Below are 25,699 nucleotides of genomic sequence, written 5' to 3' on the forward strand. Positions count from 1 at the left end.
AAAGGCAAGATATTATATATGATATTGGTACCCCAGCCAGGAGATAAAGTCCTCCTTCAAAATTGGTGCCCCTATAAAATACAATAGAGAAGACCAATAGAGAATGACCCCTATATCAGGTGGAAGAGAAACTATGTAGTCTAGAACGATAACCCCAGATAATACCTGTGACCCTAACAAAATCATGCATTGCAACCACTTGCAGTCCTTTTTGGAAATTGCTAAGAATATTAAGTGAAAGATTATAGGAAAACAAGAAAATCACAGAATCCAGTCCCTGCATCAAGACAGCCAGCTCCAGGGGAGAATTAATATGGAGCCAGTTCTGGGTCGAGTTTTTAATGGAGAGAAACCAAGTCTGATTATACCATTAAGGAATGTGGAAGTCTGCCAAGATTATCTTGACTCACTAGGAAATCCCTGCCTGAGCAAAAAGAAGAAGCTAGATCTGAAGGAAGTCAAATTTCTGTCTGCTTCTTTCCCAGAGGTATTGAGGAGATAATGAAATAAGAAATTCAACTGACAGTATATTAGATACCCCTAACTAGGTACCAAATAAAAATCTTATTGAGATATATCAGTGTTAAGCTACATTTCTTCTGCAGTCTACACTAAACTATCTAAACTGAACTACTTATGCAGGAAAAGTTGACTCCTAAGAAATACCCAGTTTTCATTTAGTACTAACTTTGGAATAAGACAAAAAAAAATGAGGAGATAGAAAACCATTTGAGGCTTTCTAGGTAGGCTCTAATGAAGAAAATCTTACATGAAGCCAAGGTGAAAGGAAAGCACGTTTCAAAAGCTTCTTAGGATCTAATGCAGGTGTGTTTGGATGACCAGCAGGCAAATTGGTGAAAGCAAATGACCTGGTAATAGAAGAGGGAATTTCTGTTCCCATACAATCTCTCCCATTTCATCACATGTCTGGGCTTGAACAACCTTTTTTCTGTTTTCCTTTTATTGTTCAACTATCATTTCCTATTAAGTTGGAAGAAGAGAGCTTTAAATTATGATGTCTTTCCTCTCCTAGTCCATTTTTCTTTCTCGGATTATGCTATTTTCTGACTCTGACTCCTATATTTTCTAGATACAAGAAAAATTATCTAGAATGCCATCTGTCATCCTGAAATAATCAATTTGGGAGCTATTTTTACCAAGCAATTATCAAACAAATTGAGCCACTAAAAAGTCACAGCTGTTACTCAGTGTTACCTCAATACAAACATGACAGAGTACATGCTGATTTGGGATATTTTTTGCTTTTTGTCTAATGAAGACTAAGGCCCTGCTAATTTTGCAACCCACAATCAGTACACAAGTCAAAATGTGTACACCACAACTGAGTCATTCGGGTACATTGAAGAGTTCTTATAATCTTGATTGTATAGTAAGTGTTTGACTAAATAGAGTTCAGAAAGTAAATTCAGAGAATTAAAGATTTCTAGAGTTTTACCTCATGCAAACCTTTAGATAGGAATGTGGCCTAAATAACTATTGTTATCTCTTTATTTGCTGAAGAAATATAAACCATCTCTTAGCTATAAAGCAAATTGCTGTAAAAATTAATTCCATTTTCCCACTGACATTCAGTTCAAAACTAGTCCCTTGCCAAACTCAGTAAAAAACCTCTATAACATATAGAAATTTTGTCATTGCATTGTTTGGTTGTCTCCAACTCTTTGTGACCCCATTTGGGGTTTTTTTGGCAGAGATACTGGAGTGGTTTACCCATTTCCTTCTCTAACTCGTTTTATAATGAGGAAACTGAAGCAAACAGAGTTAAGTGACTTGCCCATTGTCACACAACTAGTAATAAGTGTCTGAGGCTGGATTTGAACTCAGGAAGATGAGTCTTCCTGACTACAGACCCTGCACTCTATCCACTGTTCCAGAAAATATTTAAACAATGTCTAAAGTCAAATCTGCTAGAAATTGTATTGTTTTTGCAACTCTTTAATAATCATGTGTCTCTACTCTCCTACATCCTGACCTTCCCAGATCTATAGTCATTTTGTGCCTGAAGTCTCCTGAATTTTGTATTTGTAGTTGAATGCATAATGATGTACAAGTAGCCAAAGGCCTAAGATAGAAAATGCAGGTTGACACATCTTTTTTGACACACACCTTTTTTGGTACCTCTTAGGAAACTGAAATATGTGAATTAACGGAAATAATTAAGTTGTTTGTTATAAATGGTTTAAACCAGTGCTGAACCCGGTTTTAGGTGCTAACAGGCTGTAGGCCCAGCTGGTAGGTCTCACCTGCAGTTTGATGGGGTTAACAATCTGACTGCTTCTTGATGATATAAACAGTAAATTGGTTTACTCATTAACTCAGGAAGGGATAGAGGACCAGAGGGAAAGGTGACCTTAATCTTCCCCCCAATCTCCTCCCAAAATCTACAGCCTCCTCACGGATCTCATGATCTTGGCACTTCCTAAATTACTCTCTCTGACTGTTTAAACCCCACTGTCTAACTTCCTGATCGAATCTGGTCTTCAAATTAATAGTTAGTCCATCAGTAGCAAATAGTGAGGTAAACTGAGGAATTCACCCTCCTGGCCTGAGCCAAATTGGCTCCAGCCTCAATCTCACAGACAGGTCACTGGGCTCTGTTAGGGTTCTTAGTTGGTACAAAATCCCTTATGGCACCGGATCTCAGGAACTCAACTGATAACTTCAGTGAAGAAAGGTAGACAGGATATCTCACTCGAGGGCTCGGTGGCTGGATGGCTGAATCACAGAAAACAGGAACCAAATGGCTTCCAAAGAAAGTCAGTTAACCTCCTTCTTGGGTAGACCAACAGCAGGAAGTGCTCTCTCTCCAAACTCCTTGAAGAGACAGGAACACTCCCCCACCTGTTCCTGTGAGTTTGCTTTTATATCGTCCTTGCACCCTGGAATCTCTCCTTTTAGTTCCGTGCATGTGCCAGCCCTCTTCTGCAAAGTCTTGCACCAGACTTTTGCAAAAACTTTTACCTGTCTTTTTCTCTCTTAAAAAAAAAAACCCAAAGCTGTATGTGCCCATTTAAATAGCAAAGCTTTCATCCCACTCACCCGCAGAGCTTCAGATATCTGAGAACTTTGATAAATTGTTCAGCCCCCAGCAACTCTCCAAACTGAATGTATCCCAGAACCAAAGCAAAACTAAAAATAATAATAGTTAGCATTTACATAGTGCTTTCAGAGTCACAAAGCACTTTTCAAATATTATCTCATTTTATTCTCACAATAATCCTGGGAGAAAGGTGTTATTATTATCCCCATTTTACAAATGAGGAAATTGAGGCAGATAGCAGTTAAGTGACTTGCTCAGCATCATACAACTTGTGTCTAAAGCAGGATTTAAACTCAGGTCTCTCTATCCACTACACTTCCTAGTTGTCTCTTAAATACACTTGGAAGCATCTGACCATCTCCACAAACCTTTCCATAGTGTAAATATTAATGACTTTGATGGTACATTTTACCAGTAGGTTCCACTATCTTCTCCTGGATCATTGCCTTGCTGTGGCAGAGAGGATTGTATAGTTCAATGAAACTATAAGCTATACTTTGCCAAGTTACCCTAAATGGGCAGGTCATAGGGGAGAATTTCTGACAAAAGGTGATTCATTGGAGAAGGAATGGCAAACCACTCGAGTATCTTTTCCAGGAAAACCCCATGAACAAGATGGTGGAGGGTAGAAGATGCTAGAGTGCTTTGGACCACAGAATCATGAGGAGTCAGATACAACTGAACAATCCCAACCCATATCCTGCAAATTAAGCACTCAATTAAATTCCTTAAGTTCAAGATATCAAATTCTAGAAAACAAATTAAAGGTCCGATTTTGCCAACTATGAGCTTGGAATTCTGTATTACCAGCATTCTTTTTTTTTTACTTTAAAAAAAATTTTATGTATTTTTCCACGGTTACATGATTCATGTTCTTTCCCTCCCCTTTTCCCCTCCCCTCTCCCAGAGCTGACAAGCAATTCCACTGAGTTATACATGTATTATCACTCAAAACTATTTCTATACTATTCATTTTGGTAATAATCTTTTAAAACCAAAACCCCACTTCAATAGCCATATAAAGAAGTGAAAAATAAAATGTTTTCCTTCTGTATTTCTACTCCCACAGTTCTTTCTCTGGATGTGGTTGGTGTTCTTTTTCATAAGTCCCTTAGAATTGTCCTAGATCATTACATTGCTATCAGTAGCAAAGTCAATTATGTATGATCGTCCCATAATGTTTCAGTTTCTGTGCACAACGTTCTCCTGGTTCTGCTCTTTTCACTCCATGTCAGTTCATGGAGGTCTTTCCAGCTCATATGGAAATCAAGCAGTTTATCATTCCATGGTAGTATTCCATCACCATCAAATACCATAATTTGTTCAGCCATTCCCCAATTGAGGAACAACCCCTCATTTTCCAATTTTTTGCCACCACAAAAGACACGGCTATGAATATTTTTGTATTACCAGCATTCTTAAAGAAAAATACATGTGTTTTTGTTTTTGTTTCGAGTGAATTCTACAATGGCCTAGGTAAAATAATTTTATGACTTCTTCCCATTGATATAAGGTGTTCCCAAAGTCTTAGTAGTAAGACTCTTGAGACACTATATTAACTCAAGTCCATAGCTAAACTAACCAGATAATTTTTTAAAGTATTTTGCCCCTTGCAAGAAGAATCTTGGGGGCGGGGGGGTGGAATCAATTTGTGCCTCTTTTCCAAATGTGAGGATAAGCTAGTTACACTTCTAAAATGGATATAAGCACCAAATATAGAGTAATTAAAGCTAAATTTACACAGTAAGACAGAAGTACTCCCCAAAAGCTTATGAAATAACTTCAGAAAGCTTAGATACTCAGAGCCCACTCCTCTATTGACCTACTCCATGTGCCAGACACCACGAGCACAAATAAATTCTTAGGTTTGTGATTCAAGATTCAGCTACGGGGGTCTCTGATCATTCCTCTACTAGCAATGCAGACATGTCCCTCTGTAATACGTATATACATGCACACAAAAATCAACATGTGCTACCTAAATGAAAAAATGTAGCTTGTGGGTAGTATGGATAAATATCTCTGGAATATGTGCATTTCTATAGAAAGAAGAGTCAGAGAAAATATATATGACCCAGGCCTAAAAGCACCACCAGGCAGGGCATTCTTTTCTCTAATCAATGAGAGGTATATCAGATCAAATGTAATTTACTATAAAAGGCCATCTCAAATAGCTAATAGCTAATAAATCCATTATCTAAGCAAAACATCAAAAAAATTAGAGAAGTTATAGATATTAAAACATACCAAAAGATTCATAAACTTGATTTCACCAAAGGGGAAATTTAGGCTCTAAAGATTCTAGGAAAGCAAGCTGGAAATCAGCAACACATTAAAGAACTGTTTTCTTCTACATATCCTACATATCTATAGCTTCAAAGTCATTCTTTCTTTTTTCTCTGGAGTCTCTGGAGTTCCATGTGTCTCTCTCTCCCAAGAATCACTTATACTAATTCTACACTAAAGTAGGGATATAGGATTAACTCAGAATTTTCTCTGCCAATTAGGAGTCATTTCTTCTTCTATAACAACATGCAGCACAGGATGGCCCCTTCTCTACTTCTCTGGAGCAGGGGTTGGGGTTATTATGGTGACTCAACCTGAATCACCTCCTATACCAAATAGATCAAAAGACATTGAGTCTGCTTAATAATAGGGAAAGCAATTGCAGAAGGGGAGAAGAATGAAAGATAAAAGAAACAGAACACAACAGAATTTATCTATAGTAAAATAAAAGATTAGCATATTAGACAAAAGAGACTAGAAACCCATGAACAAGTATTATATGATGAAAGAATATAAACCAAAATTATGCAGGGCAAAGAGGCTCCCTAAATAACCACTGTGCTGTAGGACAGTGGTTTTCATTTAATGGTTCATGTAGCTTCAAGATGATAATCCAAGAGGTTCACATTAAGAATTCTTTAATGCTGCCTTAAGCACTAAATAATTGCTCAGTTATATTACTAATATTTTTTCTCTGTGACAAGCATTTGTATGTGTGAAGCATTATAAGATTATTTCTGCAGTAATTCAAAATTAACCTGATCACACGCATAGCAATTTGGGTATTTGTACAACAGTTATATCAAACTGTTTCTGACTTGGAGTTTCTTGCAGTTTCTCAACCTGTCCTCAAATTGTTTCCAAACTACCACAAAAATTTGACATTTGAATGCAAATCAATTACCATTGTAATTGATTATACGTGAGCATAACCTCCATTGCTTTCTGGACACTGCACCAAAATAGCCCCCTCATTCCCCTGTTACTCTATAATCTTGCTTCATCAGCTATGTAATCCACATGATAAGTTGTTATAAATATTTGCAGTCTAACAGTACCAGGTGTACAGTCTTACATGTGTACAGTCTTACATATGCCAGCTGTTTGAAAACAAGGATCCCTGGGCATGTGCATCACAAAACATCTTGAAGTCATCACAGACCCCTACAAACCTTGTAACACAAAAAACATATGATATTAGGAATATTAATTTGCTGCAGTTGTGAAAGATGGATTGGAATGGGAAAAGATTTGAAGGCAACCAGGATAGTAAAGAACCTCCAATTTATGCCACATTAGGTTTATTTGAATGAAATGGGGATTTTTAGACTGGAGAAGACTTAGGGACAACGGTATGCTAGAACCAGCTCTAAGAATCAATTGTTAAATTTTCAATATGATTGGTAATTCCTATAAATCAAGGTTTCATTTATTATTCTGTGGATTTTTTGTACTTTAAAAAGTGTTAATAACGTAAAGTAAGCATACCTGCATATGTGTGTGTGTGTGTGTGTGTGTGTGTGTGTGTGTGTGTGTGTGTGTGTGTGTGAGTATTCCTGGAGAACCTAATTGTTAAACCTTTACTTGTACAGCTCCTTAAACATTGCTTGATCTCAGCAGGAATGTAGTAGAAGGATCAGGGAATGCAGATTAAAACCCTGGTGAATACAGTCTAATAATATAACAATAAGCTGGCATTTATATAGTGTTTTAAAGTTTGCGAAAAAATCTACAATTTGATTTGAGTATCACAATATCCCTCCTTAGGAAAGATATGATTTCTATGTTCAAATCATTGAGGGGATATAACACGAAAGAGCTACTGATCCTGCCTTACCCTAGAGAATAGAATCATAAGTAAAGGCTAGACGTGGCAAAGAGATTTGAAGTTAATGTAATAAGTTTTCTAATAATCAGAGCTATTCAAAATGGTTATGGGCTGCCTCGAGAAGAAGCAGAGTCTCTCCCTTACTAGAGGTCTTCAAGAAAAGGCCTAATAACTACTTGACAAAAAGATTGTAGAAAGGATTCTTGTTCATATGTGGTTGATCTAGAAGATTTCTGTGGTCTTTTCCAACAATGACATTCAGTGATTCGTGTTCTCCATGGTTTTTTAAAACTTATTAACAACAGTTGAGCCAAAAAAATCACATCCATTCTTTTAGTGTTCTGGTTTAGCCACATAAAAGCAGATAGGTACTCTTTTACCAACTCTTCATGTATCTGAGGTTTTATCTCAGGGAAATCTCTTAGCCATTTTTGTTCAGTCCTCTCAGTCTGAATATTGTTTCCCTTACTTAAAAGAAAAGGCAAAAACAAAATGTTATATGAACAAATCTGTTCTCTCTTTTGTTAGTTATCTTCATCCCAACCATCCTTAATAGTGACCTGTCCTTCTCTGATCATCTTTTCTCCAAAAAGCCTTTTAAAAAAAAAAAGGATTTCCTCTTGTCTAAGGCAGTCTCACTTTTTCTGAGGTTTAGTGTGCTACCAAAATTATTCTCACAGTTATCATTCTTTTGTCTTTGTACTCAAATGACATGCCCTTACTCTCATTTTCTATACCTATCTCTTTTAAAATCTGAATCTATCAAAAAAATAAAATAAAATAACATAAAATAAAATAAAATCTGAAATCTATCCATGAGTCTTTGATATTCTCAGTTTGTCTACCAAGGAATTACTTAGCATCAGAATTTCACTCTTGAGAGCATCCCATCACACATGGGTAGCTACATACATAGAATTTTAAGGTCAAGTACCTAACCTTTCTTTGAATTCGTTTAAATCCATTCAGATCTGCTTTTCCAGGCACGTGTTGATAAATGTTTAATACCTGATTCTGTAAGAATTTTAAAAGTATCCATCACACACTTTTTTTAAACCCTTTCTTTCTGTCTTGGAACCAATACAATGTATTTCCAAGACAGAAGAGCAGTCAGGGCTAGGCAGTTGGAGTTAAGTGACTTGCCCAGGGTCACATAGCTAGGAAGTGTCTGGGACCTCCCGTCTCTAGGCCTGGCCCTCAATCCACTGAGCTATGGAACTGCCCCCCATGACATACTTTTAAGTTAATCTGCATTATTAACATTTTTCCACCATTATTTTCAGTTTAGACAAACACTAAAGCAATAGCCCTGATTAAAAGTATTTGCTCATTTCCAAGGTCCAAATGCTCACGCTGAAAATTTAACAATTGGCTGTCAGAGAGCTAGTACAAGTTGGCTCCAGCACATCCCTGTTAAACTATGCCAATTTTCCACTAATACCTTATAAATTCATTATTTCTTCCCAATGTTTCCATCATTTATACTTGATTATACAGTTCTTCCTTATTTCTAAGAATTGATCCTGGGGTGGGGCAGCTAGGTGACTCAGTGGATAGAGAGCCAGACCCAAAGACAGGAGGACCTGGGTTCAAATCTGCCTTCAGACAATTCCTAACTATGTGGCCCGGACAAGGCACTTATCCCTTATCACTCTTTCTACCTTGGAACCAAAATACATTATCAATTCTAAGACAGAAGGTATGGGGTTAAAAAAAAAAAAAGAATCAATCCCAGTCTAGTTTCTATATTTTGAATTCTTTTTCAAATCGGAGAGGTAGACTAGATGTCCCCTGTCAAGGTACAAGTCATTGTCAAATCAAGGGCATCAGACCTCAAGATGACTCCTACGGAGGCCCATTTACTGTTGTGGACAGAAAGAACAACAAGTTATTCTGTCCTTTTATTACAAACAGCTACAAAGCAATCAGCATCAGTTGTACTTATGCTAGTGCCAAGAAGAGAGTTAAGCAGTGTAAAGAATTATGCTATATATATATATATATATATTTTTTTTTTTTTTACATTAGGTGTGCTACGGAATCAGTAGAACAGAAGAAGTCTTGGCTCAGGAGCAATTTAAAACTGAAGGCAAGAAATGTCACGGCTGGCCAAGAGAGAAAATGCATGAACTTTGAATGGTGCATAAATGAGATATTTAAAGTTTATAGTGAAAGCTGTCCTGGGCAGAGTCCAAATAAAGCAAGAATTCCCAGGTAAGGACAAGGTTCTCCGAACGCTGCCATTTGAGATAACATTGCACTAAACTGGGTCAAACCAAAGGACACAACAAACTCAGTGAATTCCACAGCCAGGAGAAATTGTAAAAACAAAAAACATTTACCATCCATTCTCTCACATGAAAACGGACAGATAGCTCCTGGAGTTAGTTCTTCAGTATAGATATCAAAGGCAGGTGCTACAGATGGATAATGAATTGAGAAGAAAAGGAAGATCCAGCTGCATGAAGTTGGGGAAACTACATAATCCCAAACTGCCTTTTGGCACAAAATATTCTACCTGTGATACAGGGTGACTGTGAATCATGAAACACTACTGCCTGTGAAGAATGAGAATTATAAGTAACTCAAAGAGAAATGGAAAAATTCATGATGGTCTCAGCATGCTACCCATAATGACTTGCATGTACAATGATAGGAGATTTAAGGGAGTCACATTTTTCAAGGAACATTCAAGTGCAGGGTGAAATGGATTAGTGACACTAAACACACACACACACACACACACACACACACACACACACACACACACACACACACACAGTTGAAAAGTAACAACAGTGCCAAGAACTGGCAAATTGTTGCTTCAAAACATTAATGATAAAATAATAATTGGAAAGCATATAGAACCCCTCAAAGGGACCCGGCAGCTATTATTTATTCTTCTACAGTAAGGCATAAGCTTCTCAAAGGTGAAAAAACTATTTTAAAAAACAATAAGAAGGGGGCAGCTGGGTAGCTCAGTGGATTGAGAGTCAGGCCTAGAGACAGGAGGTCCTAGGTTCAAATCTGGCCTCAGACACTTCCCAGCTGTGTGACCCTGGGCAAGTCACTTGACCCCCATTGCCTACCCTTACCATTCTTATGCCTTGAAGCCATATTGGCTCCAAGACAGAAGGTAAGGGTTTAAAAAAAAATAAGAAGAAGAAAAGCTACTTATTGTCACTATGAAGAAAAATGTTTACTACATGCAAGCCAAAATAAAGAATTGTGCACTAAAACCAGGAGAAAAATAATTTTTGTTGATAAGAATAATAATCACATATATAATACATATTATACATGTGTGTGTGTGTATATATATATATATATATATATGTCACTGTGCCAGGCACTGTGCTAAGGTTTTACAAAGATTGCCTAATTCAATCCTCACAAAATCTCTGAGATGCTATTATTATGAACCTCATTTTCTAATTGAAAAAAACTGAGGCAAACAAATTAAGAGATTCATTCAAGATCACATAGCTAGTCGATATCTGAGGCTGGATTTTAATTCAGAGCTTCTTGATTCCAGGCCTAGCAATCCACTATATCATTTATCTACTTGATAAAAATTACTTTTTTATCTGAGGCTATACCAAGCAGAAATCTAGGTGAATCTATGAGACTGGAAAATATACATCCCAAAAATATCATAGGTACCTAGGAGATTTGTCTTAACCCCGGGAATAATGAACTCTCATAAATACATAAATATAATGACCACTGTAGGCTCATCCCCCTAACACACTGATACTGACAAGTTTGGTCCCCAAAGGGATGGTGTTACTACTCACAGCAAAGAGTAACCCTGTGGTTGGCTACCTTACCCTCCTATTTCCCCTTAACAATCTCTTTCTCAGGCAAAATTGTCTCTATCCACAGAGTACCACTATTATAACCAAAAAAAATCTCTAAATAAAGGGATCATTGGCTTATAACATTTTCTAGTGGAAGAAATACACTGTAAAGTTAAAACCATTCCTCTCAATTCTAATGGAGAAAATAGACAGGCATGTGCTCTAATATTTATAATACTATTATTAATCCTTTTAATTATTTTACACTATTCGATTAATGTTCCAGCTCTCTAATATAGCCACAAAATACAGCATATGTTTGCAACCTAAGCAGAACAAGAAATAAAATAAATCAGGTTTATAATAGCAGCTGATATTTACATAGCACAATATATGTAACGTACTTTGTAATCTCATTTAAAATAGTATAGGCAAATAAAAATGTTAATTAAAATGCAAAACATGTGAAGAAGGTATTTATTTTTAACATAGAATAGATTGTGTTGAGGCATTTCAGAGAACATTAGAAAACTTTAATTGAAAATTTTGAACATTAGTTACTCATAGATTTATGATCTCATAAATTTCACTGCACCCTGACATTTCAGATCACAAACCATCTAGCCTGCCTACAATGTTCAAGGATACCAATAGAATATCTGTCCAAACTATTTTATTCGTGTCATCCTTTACTCAAAATAAATAACCTATTGCCTATTTTCCTGATGACATCTTTTTATTCCTCTTCAAAATTCTTCACTCTTCAAAAGTTGCAGCCTGATGATAACTACCATATGCAGGGGATGAGATGGAGTCAACCCTACAGGATCACAAAAGCCAATTGTTAAATTTTCAGTGTATTTATAACTCAGAAATCTGCAAAGGCCACAAATCAGGATTTGATTTATTGTTTCTCAAATGTCTACATTCAAGAAAGTGATGGAGAAAATGTTAATAATGCATATTAAACTTAAAATTGCATTGTACATATTTTTAGTTTTGTTTTTCCTGCAGAACCAGCTGTTAAGCATTTATCAGAAAAACACTGACCATAGACTTACCCATCTCCCTCATTAAGATATTCATTTTCAGTTCCTTGACAACTATGTTCCATGTCTCATGCAATACTGCTGGAATGTTAGTATTTAAAAGATGGCCCTTGTTGTGTGAGGCATTTTCTGATAAGTAAAGGAGTTCAGGAATTTCCTGAAAATAGCCTAACTTACTCTTCTTCTCCTTATTTAATTCTGGCCTCGACTTGTTGCCCATGGGCACTGTCTGTCACACATATACAAACTAAGGGACATTTCTTCAAGTTCCAACTAAAGTTCCCACTTTCTATGGGAAGTCTTTTCCAATCCCTCTTAATCCTAGAACCTTCCTTCTGTTGATTACTTCCTATTTATTTTGTATAGAGATTGTTTGTATACAGTTGTTTGTATGTTGTCTCCCCCATTAGATCATGAATTCCTCAAGGGGAGAGCCTATGATTTACCTTTCTTTGTCTGTTCAGTAATAACACATAATGGGCTCTTAATAAATGTTTATTGATTGACTGACTGAGGAACATCTAGGTGGCACAGTAGATTGAGTGCTGAGTGTTTGCCTCAATTTCCTCATCTGTAAAATGAGCCAGAGAAGGAAATAACAAACACTCCAGTATCTCTGCCAAGAAAACCCCAAATGGGGTCACGAGAAGTTGGACATGGCTAAAAACAACTGAACAATAACAACAAACTAACTGTACTGCACCTCCTCCATCACAGTGACAACTTCGGTGAATATCCATTTCTCTATTTCATTTCTCATCTGATGTTAATTATCAGAGGGTTACTAAGCAAAGATATCTCAATTGTTATCTCTTTCAAGGAATCATTAAGTATTTCCAGATAGGGAATAAGATATGTTCTTGGAAGAGAGACTTTGTCCCCATTTTGACCTATTGAATCAAATGTTTTTTCACAATCAACAAACACGAAGCACAGTGAAATCTAATTTTCCTCATTTTTCAGAACATAAAGATGTGATCCACAGGTCTTAATGAAAAACAAATCTGCCTGTTCCCTTAATCATATTCTCACTTAGAAGCCTCTCATTGACAGTGTTGGCAAATCCCATACAAATTCTGTATTGACGGAGAGAAATAAACATACCATTGTTCAGTTGTTTCCATCTTTTCTGACTTTGTAACCTCTTTTGGGATAATTTTCTTGGTATAGATCCTGGAGTAGTTTGTCATTTCCTTCTCCAGCTCATTTTACAGATGAGAAAATTGAGGCAAAAAAGAATTAAATGAGTTGCCCATAGTCAAACAGCTAGTAAGCAATTGAGGTCAGACTTGAATTCGGGTTTTCCTGACTCCAAGTCCAGCACTCTATCCACTGTGCCACCTAATTTCCCTCAAAGTAGACATATAGAATAGTAATTGTTGGTGTTCCCCTTGTCACCTTTTTTCAATCTTAATACAGGTTGAGTTTTTTTTGTCCCACATCTTTGTTATCTTCTCTTTCTTCAAATATCTTGCAGATCATTCTCTTGACACCCTCATAATTGGGTCATATTCAGAGTCCAATTGAACTACTTTTCTGCACTGGTTCTCTCTAGTTAGTGCTATATTACATCCTCCATAAACATACTAGATAATATATGTAAAGTACTCTGAAAAGTATAAAGCACTTTATAAATATAAGTATTACTAAACACAAACAAAAGGAAATTGAGAGGTCAGGTAGAAAAGGCTAGATAGTTTTTTAGGAATGATATATGATTTCATAATTAAATTTTCAATTTAGTCTCATAATATCACAAGCAAATATTCAAATTTAAGAATCAAAATATGTAGCAATCTGAAACACAAATGATTTTCAGATTATTAATGTGTTTATTTCCTTCAAGTTACTAATTAATATTTGGCTATATTACAGAATAAATACTTTGAAAGTCTACATTTAAAGATTTTTTATATTTTCTTTTTTTAATGTTTTTATTAATGTCTTCTGTTTTTGACATTATTAAATTATCCTAAATATCCTTTCCCTTTCCCCTCCCAAAGAGCCATCCCTTATAACAAATAGTATTCTTTTAGAGAGAAAAAAAGGATGACTAATTACAACAGTGGAAAAAAGTCTGAAAATGTATATGTAAGATTAAAGTTAATATCCAATAACTCCAAGTATTATATTTTATAAAATTCATTAATAATCACTTGAAGTAGAAGAAATAAAAGGACAAAAGTAAAAGCCTAAGTAAAGAAAAATTTCCCCAGCCGTGTTAGCAGGAAAAGAGAGAGGGGCAGGCCACACACAAACATATCTCCAAAACATGAGAAGGAACATGGGATGCTGGGATTTAGAGTCCTGGGGAACAGATTCTAATTACACATATATAATGCATAATATCTGTTATAAGCTTCTCATTGACAGTGTTGGCGAATCCCATAAAAACTTTGTATTGATGGAGAAGTAAACATACTGTTGTTCAGTTGTTTCCATAAAGGGATGGGTTGTGGGTGTCATTTAATATCTCATTTGAGTCTTGTTTGAGTTTTATAATGTTATTACATTTACTTTTGACTTTTTTGGCATCTAATTGTTTTTTCTATTTGTGTTATTGTATACATTTCCTTGGTTCTGCTTACTTCATTCTGAATCAGTTCATATAGATCTGTTCATGCTTCTCTGTATTCAACACATTCATCATCTCTTACAACCCAGTAATATGCCATTACTTTCATGTACTACAATTTATTTAGCCATTCCCTAGTTGATGGGTATCTTCTTTGTTTCTAATTTTTTGCCATCACAAAAAGTACCACTATAAATATTTTTATGCATATAGAATTTATTCTTATCAATGGCCTCCTTGGGGTATAGAACTCTGAAATCACTTTAATTTAAAATTAAGTCTCCATTACTTGGGCTACCCTGTAAAATTCAGTACTCAAGAATACAAAAATATGTTTCTGATATACCTTCCATTGATTTTAACAAGTTACCTAAGATTTTTTTAATATTCCCAAATATTGCATCTTAAGACAACTTGCTCTAACTAGTGATACTGTCTGCTTTTATGACAAATTATATGGTAGGTTTATTTTAAGTACTGTACTTAATTTCATATATGTACAAATTAAGAAGGAAATGTAGTATAGCAGAAAAAGCTATAAATTAGGAAGGTCAGTGGACCTAGATTTACATTGTTGGACTTGTTCCTTAAAACCTGTGTAACCTTGAGCATTTAGCTGTTAGAGATAAAAACTAATAATTCTTTTGATTTCTATTGTGTTGATTTTATAATATGATTGATTTTAGGCTTCGATGATTTTTTTTGAATTGTCAATATTTGCCTGAACCCACCTAGCTCTAAAGACCAGTCTAGAACTAAAGACGTTTGAAAAATGTGATCCCTCCTAGCTGCCAGGACATTTGCTTACTAACCAGTTTAACCTGGGACCACGGCTGTGTTTATCTGTACCCAAAGAACCTGCAGGCTGGGCCAGCTCTCCTGTCCCTGTCCCTCCTTGTCACTCTTAGGGGTGGTTTGATTCCCCACAAGGAAACATATTACCCTAATGATCTTCACTGGCATGGTTCTGATTTTCTAACTATGATCACTAAACTCAGTTGAGGCTAAATAATCCATTAACATTCTTAACTGTCAGAAACAGGTGTGATTAGCCACACCTGAAAGGCCAATCCAACTCCCCCAGATAAAGCTAATTATAAGGCTTAGCAACAACTCCTTATACTCCCTTCTTTCAAATCTCAATAAAAAATGGTCTTTTCCATCCCATCTGGGAGTTTGGCTTTCTTGGCACCCCCCAAAGTGACTCACTTACTTAACAGCTTTCCCTGTCACTGTTAATAAACTATTATACTGCCCTGAAAACTTGTCTCAGTGTCATTTTAATCACCACAAAACTTATTCAGGAAATAAGCCTAAACTTGAGCTAGGCTATTTAGAAGACAAACATGAACACTATCTGCAACATCTTTTGATTTGAAAGATTGGATTTTTTTTAGTAGTTAATGAGTATGAGTAGAAAAAAGTCTATACAAAAATGCAATGATCAATAATATCTCTTTTTTTTCGAAGCAGAGAAATATCTAATCAATTAAATGCCAATTGTTCCTGAAGATCTTACTGCTTTCCTAAAAAAAAAGCAATTGTCATAAGAATAAAAAAGAACAGATTGATTAATTGGTGAACAGATAAATCAAACTGCAACTACCAAGGCACACACATAAATGAATATAGCATCATGTAACCATGGAAAAAATTCTAAATCAATTGATTAAATAAAAATTTTCAATTTAAAAAAATAAATGAGTATAGCATTGGAAACACTTTCTAAATACAAATCTAAGGACTAAAGAAAAAAGACTTGCTTCATCTGTGGGGTCTCAGAAAAAGGAGGAATAAAGTAGATTTGCCAAAAAAGATAATCAGACATCCAAAAGCCCAGATGTCTTGCCTGCCTGACTTAGCAGAAAGTAATCTCAGTACCACCCCATCCCCACTATCACATTAACTCTGACCTCTGATCTTAGTATTTCTTCATTAAGGTTTTGGAGGTTTGGTTTGGTTTACAGAAAATTTAATATAATGGGATACAAATAGAAGCAATAATGATACTTGGAGGCATAATAAAGACAGAGTGATTGAACTTTGCCCCAAGACTCTGAATTTAAAGAATTTTTTAAATTTTATTTTTTAATTTTATTTTAAAATTTTAAGTTAAATTAAAATTTTTTATTTTAATTCTAAATTAAATTTTAAACAAATAAATATTTAATTTGTGAAATTAAAAAAAATTTTTAATCCTAAAAGCACTAGGGGCAACCAGGTGGTATAGCACAGAGAGTGCCAGACCTGCAATCAGGAAGACTCATCTTCCTGAGTTCAAATCCAACCTCAGATATTTCCTGGCTATGTGACCGTGGGCAAGTCACTTAACCCTGTTTACTTCAGTTTCCTCATCTGTAAAATGAGTTGTTGGAGAGGGAAATGGCAAACCTCTCCAGTATCTTTGCCGAGAAAACCCCAAATGGCTTCACAAAGAATCAGACATAACTAAACAAATGAACTAGAAAAGCACTTTTAGTCCTTAAAGAAAGTAGAAGCTTAAGATCTAGATAACAAAAAGAATGAGTTACAAAGTCAGCCTCAGACACCAGTTATTTCTCTGAGAGAATCACTTGACCTCGATTTCATCAAATGTAAAATGGAGATGATAATAGCACCTACCTTCCAGACTTCTTGCAAGGATTATGTGACATAATATTTGTAAAGCACTCAGCGCAGTGTCTGGCACATGGTAGGTGCTAAATAAATACTTATTTCTCTCTTTCCCACCTCAGCACATTAAAGCTCAGGTGAGTGCCTCCTCACCTGGTTCCCCCCCCCACTCAGTGGGCAGAATGGTATTCTGAACAGGGTATTCTAAATACACATTTAATCCACTTGCCCTGGACATGGTTTATGATGGTCTAAATACAAATATTTATAGTTTTGGCTCTGCAAATATTAACCTATACTTGTAACATCCACTTGCACCTAGGAGCTTTGGCTGAATTTTTCAGAGGGATAACCCCATGCTATAGGATATATATAGGAGGTATAACTCACAGCTGTCTGAGAGAAAACTGAGTATGATGCTATGTGCCTGAATAAGGAGCATGCTGGGAAGATGTCTTTTTTTAAATGTTATCTTTATTTTATTCCAATAACAAATTTACACATAAGTTTTCCAAAGTTGAATGATTCATGTTCTCTCCCTCCCTTGTTCCTTCCCCCCTCCCAGAGCTGACAAGCAATTTCCCTGGGTTATATATGTATTATCACTCAAAACCTATTTCCATATTATTCACTTGTATAAGCGAATAATCTTGGAAAAGCAAACCCCCAAATAAACAAATGATAAGTCATATGTTTCCATCTGCATTTCTTCTCCAACAGTTATTTCTCTAGAGGTGGAGAGCATTCTTTCTCCTAGTTCCCTCAGACTTGTCCTGGATCATTGCACTGCTGTTAGTAGCAATGTCTTTTACATTTGATCATCCCAAAATATTTCACTATGTTCACGTTCTCCTGGCTCTGTTTGTTTCACTTTGCATCAGTTCACAAAGGTCTTTGAAAGATATGTCAAGAGAGAACTTACAGTGAAATGGATCAGTCAAAATACAGATTTTTGAATGGTAGATGGAGATCCTGAGCCCCAGAGACAGCAGAACTTATGCCCCTTGAATTTTAGAATTTGCAAATCCAGAGGCTGTAAAGAGTAGATTCTCTTTTGTGAGGTCATTACCTCTCTTTGGTAGAACTGCCATGTTTTAGCTCTCTTCCAGCCTAAAAGATCCTATTGCCACCCCAGTTGCCATAGCCCATTTCTTAGGCTACATCTATTCTTCCTACTTAGAGAATTAGCCCTCCAGAAACAAGCTGAAAGGAAGAAGGAACCTGACCTGTCTTCCATCTCCTACTGATCATCTTATGCACTCCTTAGAGTACAGAGACCCCACTTTAGAGATCATTATTCTACAGACCAGTTTCAATAGCATAGTGGAACTAGAAGTCAAATCATTAAACAGAGAGGGAGAAAATGGAGATAGTCTGAAAGACTTTTGCTATGAAATGGCTGCAAAAGGAAGAAGAAAGATAAGATAATTGCTTAGGGTAGGATGTCAAAGTCAAATTAAAGTTATTTAACAGACTACTAAATATTTAATTATTTAACCAAGGCATCTGGACATGTTTTGTAGGCTTCAGAGGTAGTGCCAAGGCATAAGAAGAGATTGAAAATTAGAGAGGGAAGGCAAACTCCCCAAGAAATTTGAAGAGAAAGGCTACTCCAATGAAGAAGAAGAGAAGTTGACCAGGTGAAGAACCAGCATATCATTACCATGAAAGGACACATTTGAAATATGAAGACAAAATTAAAATGAGGGGCTGGAATAAAATGTATTTTGCTACAGAAAATTTTTTAAAAGCAGGGATAGCAATCATGATGTCAGACAAGGCAACAAGCAGAATAATAATTGAAAATAATCACTAGTATTTATATCAAAATCTAAGGTTGACAAAGTGCTCTACAAATATCAACTCATTTTATCCTGACAATTGTCCCCATTTTAAAGATGAGAAAACAGAGGAAGACAGAGGTTAAATGATTTGCCCAAGATCACTTCTAGTAAAAAGAATTGACACTGGTCAGAGAGAAACAAGGAAAATTACATTATGATACTAGGAACCATTGATAATGAAATAATATAAATACTTTAGATACATCCATTAGAAAAAAAATAACAGGAATAAGTGAACAATTCCTTAATATGTTAAGTATCTAAAACTATGAATTAATATTATTTCTAACAGAAGACAGTAAAGGCTAGTGTTTTTAAACCTTAGCTGTATTGACATTATTATATATTTTTAAATATAAGCTATAAGGAGGCAGCTGGGTGGCTCAGTGTATTAAGAGCCAGACCTAGAGACGGGATGTCCTAGGTTCAAATTTGGCCTCAAATACTTCCTAGCTATGTGACCCTGGGCAAGTCACTTACCACCCCCAACACCCCCCATTGCCTAGCCCTTACCACTCTTCTGCCTTGGAACCAATACACAATATTGATTCTAAAACTGAAGGTAAGGGTTTAAAAAAATAAAAATATATACAAGCTATAATAAAGACTCATGGTTTCACATATAATTCTATTTTCCTCTTCTTTTTATATGAAAATGTTCATGTCTATTGGTATTTGTCAAGTTCAGAATTTAAAAATTAAAATAAGCAGACAAAAGTGACTAAAAATAAATATCCAAAAAGTAACTTCTTATAGTAATGTTATAACAGGAAGAAAGAGGAAAAAAACTTATTAAAAAGGCAAAAAAAAATTATCAGTACTTGTTACCAGGGAACACTTGGAGTTCAAATACTTCAAGAAATATTACAATAGAGATAATTGTCATTCTTTCCATTTACTGATCCCTTTTCTTTTGCCTTTTCTTTCAATTTTTTTTCATCTCAATAAAGATGTCAGAAACTGCCAAATTTCTCAAATGAAGAGATAATTCTTGCAAATTAAAAATTTTGATTGATAAGCCGAACATTCTTTACAAACTCAGTTTCTACCCTTGAACTTGGTCTTGAATAACTCAATATAGAATATATAAATATAATCTTGCCAATGTAATTTCTTTGTTAGTATAAGTTGCCATCAAAATATTTTAAGTACATATAGCAGAAGGTTGACAAGGGAACCTCTTGATCAATTTAATCCGCTAATACATTTGATGAAATTACTGGTCATAGATATTTGTCAGAAAGGGGTACTTCTTGTGGTATTGGACATGTATCCTGGTTTGGTTCTTTAGGAAGACAAAGGTACTAATTGGGTTTGCATGAAAATGACTGCTGTCTGAGGCAAAAAGAGCTACCTTTAGCCTGTTGTCTATTTTTTTTAAGCAGAAATGATTCCACCTTTTCTCCCTCTCTTTGAATTCTTTGCCTTTAAGAACATATCCAGGGGCAGTGAGGCAGCTCATGGATATTCTTTGGATAGAGTAAGGCCTAGAGATGGAAAGTCAAAGGTTCAAATCTGACCTCAGATATGTCCTAGCTGTGTGACCCTGGGCAAGTGACTTAACCCCAATTGCCTAACCCTTACCACTTGGAACACATACTTGGTATCAATTTTAAACAGAAAGTAAAGGTTAGGGGAAAAAATAAAAGAACATATCCAACATATGCTCTTCCTCTGAATTCTCTTCCCTTTTCTGCCTTATGACAGTACAAGCATCTATCAGGAAGAACATTTGATTTCTCAGGGTAACCTGAGTCACAGTTTGTGACTATATTCTGTCTTCCTCCCCAGGCACTGGACAATAAGTGGTGATACTAACAAGTAGAGTAATTCTAGTGAACTGAAGAATTCAGAATTCTGGAAAAAACCTCCATTCCTGAAGGATAAAAGTACCAACACCAGGAAGATTTTATTGTGGAAGAGCTAAAGAAATCCCATGTGCATAAAATGGATTAGAATGCTGAGCCTGGAGTCAGGTGGAACTGTGGTCAAATCTTCCACAGATATTTTCTGCCTATGTGACCCTGGGCAAGTCAAATACTGACAGATTCTCTTGGTCCCAGTTTTCTCATCTCTAAAATGAAAGGATTGGATTCTATGGCCTCTTAGGTTCTTTCCAAATCTAAATCTATGCCCTATGATCTTCTGAACAATAAGCAGAACCTCAGTGAAAATAATAGCTTTGACACAATGACTGCAAAAGCAACTAAAAGAAATGACAAATGAGCTTTTTAAAAAAACCATAAATGAAATTAGATTTTAGGAGGAAAATTATGGAAAAAAAGTATAAATAGATTAAAGAAGAAAGTGGCAAATCTTATCCAAGTAACAGATTCCCTGGAAATTATTCAAACCCTCCAAGAGAAAAAAAATGTCTTTTTGATAGAATAAAGGACTTTCAAACATTCCTGCTGAAGGCCAGAGCTGAGTAAATGCAAATACGGGAGGCAAGAGAAACCTAGAAAAGTTAATGCATTTGAGCAATTGGCAAAGGGCTAAACAATGATGAAGTACATATATTCTAATAAAGGGAGAAATTTAAGTATCCCTTCAAGATTCCAATATTTTCAAGGGTCCCAAAAGGACTTAAATAAGACAAACATAGGGAACAAATGTGATTTTGCTCTTTTTGTTGGTTTTAAGATGGGGAGGGAAGAAAGGGGGAAACAAACACTTTAGAGAAGAATTGAGAAAGAAACAAGAGGAATTCACTTTTTTGGTAACTGGGATTCAGAGAAAGTTAATAAAAATATGGAGGACAATCTGAAGGGAGTGGCATTCTGATAACCTTGTTCTTATCTGAACTGAATAAACTGGAGAAACACACACATACACAATTTGATGTAGAAATACATTGAATTCAACAGGAAAACAAGGAAACAGAAGAAAAGAGACAGGATATTAAATGTAGGGTCACTCCAAAATCAAACTTCAACTTCAGAGGATTGGTTGTAAAGGGGAACTAAAAAAGAAGAAAGAATGTGTAAGAACCAGAGATTGAGGTATGGATGAAGAAAGGAAGATGGGACAAAACAAAAGTTACAGAATACTTGAATTAAAGATTACTAGTGTTGGACAGATTGTTGTCTCTTTCTCAACCACCTACTTTATAAAGATGGGGTAAGAGGGGAAAAAAGGGAAATCTTAATTATAAAGTGAATCTGGATAAACTCATCCATAAAAAAGAAACAAACAAACAAACAAACAGAGAAACAAAGAGAGAAAGAGAGAAACAAAGAAAGAAACAAAGAAAGGTGTAGCAGAATGAACAATAATCTTCCAAAAGCTTCCTTGAGCTTCCTCTTCCTTGAGCCTTGAATTGCATAACAACCATCCCTTAAGGACTTCACAGAAGAACAACCCTGATTGGTCTCTTTATGGTCTGATCTACTTTTTTGTGAGACTTCCTGATTAAGATGGCTGCAGAGTGGAAGCAGGGCATGTTTACTCTCCTCACTACTGTCCACCAGCATACCTCCAAAGAACAAAAAAAAAAAAAATCCAGATAAAAGAAGGGACCCAACAATAGGGTATAGTATCAAAGATTTATGTGGGATTTGGGTACCTCCACGCTATAAGGGGGGGAAATAGCTCCCATCAAAATGCGAGCTGATTAGCCCTCCCCCACCCCACCCACAGTACTAGAGTCAGAGGCTGAGCACCAGAGTTAGAGCAAGTGGGGGTGCAAAATCTAGCTCCTTGGCAGCTAACTGGCACTACTAGGAGCTTGCCCATGAGAGCAGCAAGACTTGAGACCCCAAGAGGCTGGAGAATGCAGACCTTAGGTGCAGGAGTGAGGCTGAGAGAGGCAGCGGACAGTGGAAGCAGCTCAGCATGCTGAGACTCAGGGGAAAACCTCAGGTGGAGGAGCAAGCATGGGCCAATTTCCAGCCTCTGGGCAAACAACTAGGACCACGGGGGCTTGACCCTGAAAACAGCTAGACCAGAGACCCCAGAAGGCTGGGGAATGTAGACCACAAGAGTGAGGCTGAGAGGGGCCATGGACAGCAGAGGCCTAGCAGACAGTGGAAGCCAGAAGACTCACAAAGTAGCCACAGGCAAAAACTGCTCCTTAGCTCCATACAAAGAAAGTTAGCTTGCCTTACCCAGACTTCTGGCTGAGAAAGCATAATGATGCAAAGCAAGGCCCAAGAAATAAACACCAAAAAGAGCAAGAAAAAAGCTTTGACACTTGATAACTTCTGCACAGAAAAAAAAACCAGAAAACAGAGGACAAACAATTAAGGACATCCAAACCTTCCCCCAAAAATAAAAATTGGTCACAAACTCTTGAAGAGTTCAAATCTGAGATCTTGAGGAAGATGGAAGAGATCTGGCAAGAAAATAACAGTTTAAAAGGCAGAATTTCGCAATTGGAAAGTGAGGTTCAGAAATCAAATGAAATGATACACAAATTGAAGACCAGAGATGACCAGCTGGAAGTCTTGAAGAGCCAGATAGACCAGATTGAAAAGGAAAACCCAGGAATATAATTGCCAAATTCAAGAGCTTCTAAGTTAAAGAAAAAATATTACAAGAAGCCAAAAAGAAACAATTCAGATATCAAGGAGCACCAATAAGGATCACACAGGATCTGGCAGCCTCCACACTATAAGACCTCAAGGCTTGGAATATGATATTCAGAAAGGCAAGAGAATTGGGTCTACAGCCAAGGATCACCTACCCATCAAAACTGACTATATACTTCCAGGGGAAAGTATGGGCATTCAACCAGATAGAAGATTTCCAAGTATTTGCACAGAAAAGACCAGGATTAAATGGAAAGTTTGATATCCAACCACAAAAACCAAGAGAAACATGGAAAGGTAAATAAGAAAGAGAGGGAAAAGAAAGAAAACTTTTAATTTTAAATTTGCTTCTTTAAGGACTTCAATAAGATCAAATTATTTGTATTCCTATGTGGAGAAATATTACGTGTAATTCTAAAAAAATGTACTCACTATTATAGTAATTAGAAGAATTAGTCATAAGGAGAAGTTGGAGTACTAAATGGTCTAAGATGATATGGGGAGGGGGGGAGTGGGGAGGGAGAATAGAAGATGGCACCAAGAGAAACTTGAAGGAATAAGAAAAATAGGATACTCTATACCACACAAAGAGGGCATGGGAAAGGGAAGGGATGAATACTATTATAAGAAAGAGAAGAAGAGTGCGTTAATAGGAAATACTTAAACCTTACTCTCAACTGAATTAATCCTGAGAGGGAAGAGTAGTTAGATCCATTGGGATATCAAATCCTATCTAACCCTTCGGATAAAGTCAGAAGGGATAAACCAAGGGGGGAGTGGGGTGGGGAGTCCATAAAGGGAAGGGAAGAGAGGGGGGAGGGAATTCATTGGGTCTTAAAAAATAATAAGAGGGGAAGGGAGGGGATGGAAAGGGTAGTAAACCAAGGGAGGGGACAAGGGGGACTGATTTAAAACAAACCACTGGTTTAAAAGGAAATAGCATAAGAAGAAGAGGTAGAACTAGGAGAGAATACCAAAATGTTAGGGAATACACAGATGATAATTATAACCCTGAATGTGATTGGGATGAACTCACTTATAAAACAGAAGCAAATAGAGTGGATTAGAATACAAAATCCTACCATATGTTGTCTACAAGAAGCACACATGAGGCAGGTGGACATACACAGGGTTAAGGTCAATGGCTAGAGCAAAATCTTTTGGGCTTCAACTGAGAAAAAGAAGGCAGGAGTGGCAATCTTGATTTCTGATAAAGCCAAAGTAAAAATAGATCTGATTAAAAGAGATAGGTAAGGTAATTACAGCCTGATAAAATACAGTATAGATAATGAGGAAATAACAATACTCAACATGTATGCACCAAATGGTATAGCATCCAAATTTCTAAAGAAGAAACTGGCAGAGCTCAAGGAGGAAATAGATAGTGGGAGATCTAAATATTCCTCTATCAGATCTAGATAAATCAAACCAAAAAATAAATAGAAAGAGATAAGAGCAGTAAATTAAATCCTGGAAAAACTAGATTTAATAGATATGTGGAGAAAAATAAATAGGGACAAAAAGGAAAACACCTTCTTTTCAGCTGCACATGGTACATTCACAAAGATTGACCATGTACTAGGGCATAGAAACATGGCAATCAAATGAAAAAGAGCAGAAATAATAAATGTAGCCTTTTCAGAACATAATGCAATAAAAATAATAATCAGTAAGGGCATATGGACAGGCAAATCAAAAACTAATTGGAAATTAAATAATATGATTCTCCAAAATCAGATAAAGAAGAAATCATAGAAACAATTAATAATTTCATCGAAGAGAATGACAATGATGAGACATCCTACCAAAATCTGTGGGATGCAGCTAAAGCAGTACTCAGGGGGAAATTTATATCATTGAATGCATATAATAACAAATTAGGGCAAAGATCAATAAACTGGGCATGTAAATCAAAAAACTAGAAAGGAGGGGCAGCTGGGTAGCTCAGTGGATTGAGAGCCAGGCCTAGAGACGGGAGGTCCTAGGTTCAAATCCGGCCTCAGACACTTCCCAGCTGTGTGACCCTGGGCAAGTCACTTGACCCCCATTGCCTACCCTTACCACTCTTCCACCTATCAGTCAATACACAGAAGTTAAGGGTTTAAAATACAAAA

Source organism: Gracilinanus agilis, chromosome 2 (genome assembly GCF_016433145.1).
Source record: "Gracilinanus agilis isolate LMUSP501 chromosome 2, AgileGrace, whole genome shotgun sequence".
Lineage (NCBI taxonomy): Eukaryota > Metazoa > Chordata > Mammalia > Didelphimorphia > Didelphidae > Gracilinanus > Gracilinanus agilis.